The sequence below is a fragment of the Nycticebus coucang genome, chromosome 18, assembly GCF_027406575.1.
Source record: "Nycticebus coucang isolate mNycCou1 chromosome 18, mNycCou1.pri, whole genome shotgun sequence".
Lineage (NCBI taxonomy): Eukaryota > Metazoa > Chordata > Mammalia > Primates > Lorisidae > Nycticebus > Nycticebus coucang.
In genome coordinates, this window is record NC_069797.1 from 67,606,970 (window position 1) to 67,612,035 (window position 5,066).

The following is a 5,066-nucleotide window of genomic DNA, read 5'->3' on the forward strand; positions in this document are numbered from 1 at the left end:
CTTAGCAGGAAGGAGAGAGAGATAGTCTTTGAGGGTGAAGTAGTCTTAGAATAGATCTTAGTCTTTAGCAGAGCTTAGTGATCTTCAGCAGAGATGCCGTGCCGGCGTTCTGCAGGCAGGAGAAGCGATAGAGTGAGAATAAGCGGCTCCGTGATGGAATGCGCATGCTCTGGACTGCCTGCTCCTCCAGCCTAATATAAGGCTGAGCTGGTGCCTCTCAACACCACAGGTGCAGAGACTGCCAATTCACCACTGCTCTCATCTTGCGAGCTCTCTCAGGCTTGTTACGAGAGCTAAATCCCTCCCCAAGCCCTTTTCACCAAGGTGTTCCATTATTGAGCTACAGGTGGTACTTTTAACTCGCAGTCCTCTTGGCCATAGGCTATACGGGCTGCTACAGGGACAACCTTGGTAAAGAAGGCATAGGAGACCATATGCTCTACCTCTGCCTGCCTGCCTGCCTAGCCTCATGCCCCCCTTATACAATAAGCTCAGGAGCAGCATGCAACTTGCCCTCACTTCTGTGCTCTTTGCTCCTGCCGGCTGGTTCTTCCAGGCCTCAGTGTTCTTTGAGCTCTGGGGTTCAAAGCAGAGCTCCTCACATAGACTCAGAAGCTCCTCACTGCAGTCGTCATTGTGTGTTTCTACTACTGTCATGAGAGCGACTTTACTGTTTCTACCAACAATTCTTCCAGTGTTGGTCCTTATTAGCCTCAGTCTTCTTACCTGTAAAATGGGTATAATAATTGAATGTATCTTTTACCATCGATGAGAAGATTAATCCTGGGAAGTGGCAGTGAGTGTGTGGGGAAGTGGGAACGGGGAAAGTGAGGAGGGCAAAGTAGGATACTCAGAGAAAGTAGGGTACATTCATGAGCAGGGGACCCCTGTGGGCTGCTGGAGTTGTATCCTACTGGAAGCCCCCGGGAGAAACAGTACCGGGACACCCTCAGAAGGGCCCCTCCCCAGAGGGGAGGAGGCTTGGTATTCATCAAGCATCTCCCCTTCATTGTCAGTTGCAGGTTGATCTTTAGGGGCATCCACTCCCTGGCAATCTGGCCACACGTGTGCCAATCGTGTTCCTATGGTCAGAGAAAAACTTCTGAGCAGACGGGCTCAGGCATTTGCAGAAGTTCCTCCTCTTGGGCAGGAGGCAGACAGCACCGGATACCATCTACCTCCTGCTCTGCCCACGGCTGGCTGAGTGAGTTTGGCTCATTTAGAAAGTAGTTGTATTTAACTAGGTGGTTGCTAAGGTCTCTTGTGGTGGGCCCGAGCCTCAGTCAGCCCACGTGCCCCATGGCTGCGCACCATTAAGCTGCCAGTCGGGTCTCTGACGCTGGGGCCGTCCCTAACGCTGGAACAGTGCTCAGCGCCTGCTAGCTTCTGAGTGCACACGGGTGACGGCCGCTGAGAGGAAACAGTGCAGAATGAGGTTATGGCACAAGGAAACCCTAACATTTAGATGCAAACCCAACCCAGGGGCCCCAAGCAGTGGAAGCCAGTGACCACAGCCTTTGGAGCCGCGTGTTTGTTGTGGTCTCTGTGTGTATGACACTTAACTTTCAGATTTCACAGTTCAGATCCAGACATGGCAATGTGTAGGCACTATGACATTTTTATATTAACTGTATGTGGGCGTCTCCTTACCTTCCATGACTCAGAGCTGGGGCGGACCCGGCTGAACTGCAGTCGGTGCCCCTCTGCACCTGGAGACAGGCTCTTCGCCCTCTTTGCTGTGCCCACGCAGTGCAGAGCCTTGGGGACCAGGAGGTGGCTTGGAAACCTAAACAGATACTGTCTTTATCACAACTTACACCAGTCAGTAAGATCAAGCCGCACGAAGCGACCAAAGTGACACCGTCCCCTCCCCTCCGTCCTGCCGGGCATCTCATCCACAATCCCCAGAGTTGCGTCCCCGCCCACCGTCAGGGCCCAGGTGGTCACCGGGGTTACCTTCTGCAGAAATGCCATCCTCGGCCTGTACTGCTGGCCTCGGTGTCCAATTGTCATCCTAGACCCCGGATGAATTCACGATCAGGGCACTAATGGGAGGGGAGAGCAAGTGCCCCCACGTCCAAGGCCAGCGCGCCTTGCCGGCCGCAGCGTCGGCAGGCAGGCGGTGGGGCGGGCAGGGAAGGGCTCGGGCTGCAGCCTGCGGCCAGACGACGCTCGCTGGGCGCCCGCAGGCTCCGGGAGCCGCTGGAACATGCGCCAGCCAATCAGCGAGTGGCGCCGCGGGCTCATTAGCATGCGCTGCGCGTGCGCCTTCCTGCCGCGAGGGGGCGGTGTCTCGCTCCTCCCGCGCCCCGAGGAAGCTCAGGCGCGAGCACAGGTCAGGGCCAGTGGGTGGGAGCACCCGTCCTACAGGACCAACCTGAAGAAAGTGAAAAAATAGTATGCAACGGGCATTGGGTCCTTGGCTAGCCTTCCCCTCCACCGGCCCTTAGCAAGTTACTTAAACTTCCTGTCAGTTTTCTCATCTAACCTGGAAAAAGCAAGTGATAGGATGGCGATGACACCTGTCAGGTGCTGTGTTGACTGAGGGAACGAGTTAAGACCGACAGTGAGTGTGGTTGGTGGGAAGAATGCTGCTCACCTGCCAGATGGGCTGGCTCCGAACGCCCCGTGTGCCACTTAGCTGTAGGATCAAAGCAAGTTATGGAACCTCTGAGTTTCATTTTTCTCAGCCTAACAGTGAGAATAATTGCACCCTCCAGGTGGAGGAGGTTTTGTTTGATTCTAGTTTTGGCTGGATTTTTTTTTTCACGTAAATGCAAAGTAAACCGACATGTTTACAAACTTGTGTTTTCCTAATCAAAAACAAATACACTGGGAATTATATTTGCTAGTAATACAGAAGACTAGATATTCAGGAAAACTTTTTTTTTTTTTGAGACAGAATTTTACTCTGTTCGCCTGGGTAGAGTGCCCTGGCATCATAGCTTACAGCAACCTCAAACTCTTGGGCTTGAGCAATCCTCGAGCCTTCAACCTCCCAAGTAGCTGGAACTACAGGTGCCCACCACAATAGTTGTGGTGGTTAGTTTTTCTGTTTCAATAGAGGCAGGATCTCACTCTTACTTAGGCTTGTCTCGAACTCCTGAGCTCAAGGGGTCCTCCTGTCTCCACTACCTAGAGTGTTGGGATTACACACCTAGCCCAGAAAAACTGTCTTTTTAAAATAATTTTTATTTCAAAATATTAGGGGTACAAGAGTTCTTATTACATGGATGAATTGTGTAATGCCAAAGTCAGGGTTTTTAGTGGGCCCATTATCAGAATGGTGAACATTATACTGGACTGGATAGGTAAGGTTTTATCCCTCATCTCCCTTCCCCAGTTTTGGTTTTAAGATAACTGAGCTAATGCGTATACAAGCACTTAGAATCGTGACCTACACATGGTGAATGTTCAGTAAGCAACAATTTCTGCATGTCTCTTGGGATTCTTTTTCAAAAATTATCATGCCTGGCAGTGGCTCACCCCTGTAATCCTAGAATTCTGGGAGGCTGAGGCAAGTGGATTGTCTGAGCCCACGAGTTTGAGACCAGACTGAGCCAGAGTGAGACCTCCTCTCTAAAAATAGCCCAGCATGTGGCAGTGTCTGTAGTCCTAGCTACTCCGGAGACTGAGGCAAGAGAATCGCTTAAGCCCAAGAGGTTGAGGTTGCTGTGAGCTGTGACACCACAGCAATTTTGAGAATTGCTTGGGCTTAAGCGATTCTCAAAAAAAAAAAAAAGACTATGCCTGGCGGTTCCATTACACACATAGTCCGATGTATATATATTATATACACATAGTCTTTTATATACTATATACACGTAGGCTTTGATATGTACTATATATGCACATAGTCTGATATACAGGGTGGCCATTAAGTTGGTGTGCGATCTAAAATAGTGTGCACCCTGTGTATTATTTTCAGAATACTGTGAGAACTACTGGAGTAGGAACTGGAGGTAAGAGTATAGGCTCTGGAATCTGATTACTCAGGGCCAAATCTCAGCTCTGCTACTCACCATCTGTGTGACTTTGGACAAGTCACATGGCTCCTCTGTGCTTTAATTTCTGTAAAATGCAGGTGATACGATGACAGTGCCTACCTTTAGGCAGTGCTGTTAAGATAAAATAGTAAAGAATCAATAAATAGAAGTGTTACTATTATTAATATTAAAATTATTGAAAATCATGTACAGATAGTGTAATATTAAAATTATTAAAAATAACATACATTTGGAATGCTAGCTATTTTTTTTTTTTTGAGACCATGTCTCACTCTGTTGCCCTGGCTAGAGTGACATGGCATCAGCCTAGCCCACAGCAACCTCAAACTCCTGGGTTCAAAGAATCCTCCTGCCTCAGCCTCCCAAGGAGCTGGGACTACAGACACCTGCCACAACGCCCAGCTAATTTTTCTATTTTTAGTAGAGACGGGGTCTCCCTCTTGCTCAGGCTGGTCTCAAACTCCTTGAGCTCAAGGAATTCTCCTGCCTCAGTCTCCCAAAGGGTTAGGATTACAGGTGTGAGCCACTGCACCTGGCCAGCCACCTAAATCTTTGATAGGATGAGATCCCCCACATTTAACTCTTGGGATTTTCAGGATCAGGGACATGCCCATCTTTTATTTTTAGCACTAGTTGGACTGAGCATGACAAAGCTGATTTCCAAAGACAGCATGTGGATGTTTGTCATAGAGGTGCACTCAGCAGATATCTCTTCAGATCATCTGATTCCCATCCTTGTGGAAGAACTAAATTCCCACTACACTGTCCAGACATCTTAGCTCTGAGTTAAGGTGCTGAAATAACTGTTTCAGAAATCAGACACTGAAGTCTGGTTGACTCATAGGGAAATGACTTGGCAGGAAGCCATGAGCTGTAGTCTCTATCCTCCAGCAGGGTTACTCTGTGGTGTATGGCCAGAGGGAAACTGCTCGTCTCATCCAGGTTTTCAAATGTATTTGGATTATCTTTGATTATTTCCCCCATTCTCTTATTTTTCTGATTCGCGCTGACTATTTTGTTTTGTTTTAGGATGGATAGTGATTTATCCATTATAAGTTG

The 5,066-nt window shown here is 48.8% G+C and overlaps 1 long non-coding RNA gene across 1 annotated transcript; it reads right to left on the reverse strand.

Moving 5' to 3' along the window:
• Positions 1-519: 519 nt before the first annotated feature.
• LOC128570014 (uncharacterized) lies at positions 520-2,417 on the reverse strand. Its single transcript, XR_008375515.1, has 3 exons — positions 1,957-2,417; positions 1,651-1,786; positions 520-726 (listed from the first exon to the last, which is right to left on the reverse strand). It is a non-coding gene; the product is annotated as an uncharacterized LOC128570014 (long non-coding RNA).
• Positions 2,418-5,066: the final 2,649 nt, after the last annotated feature.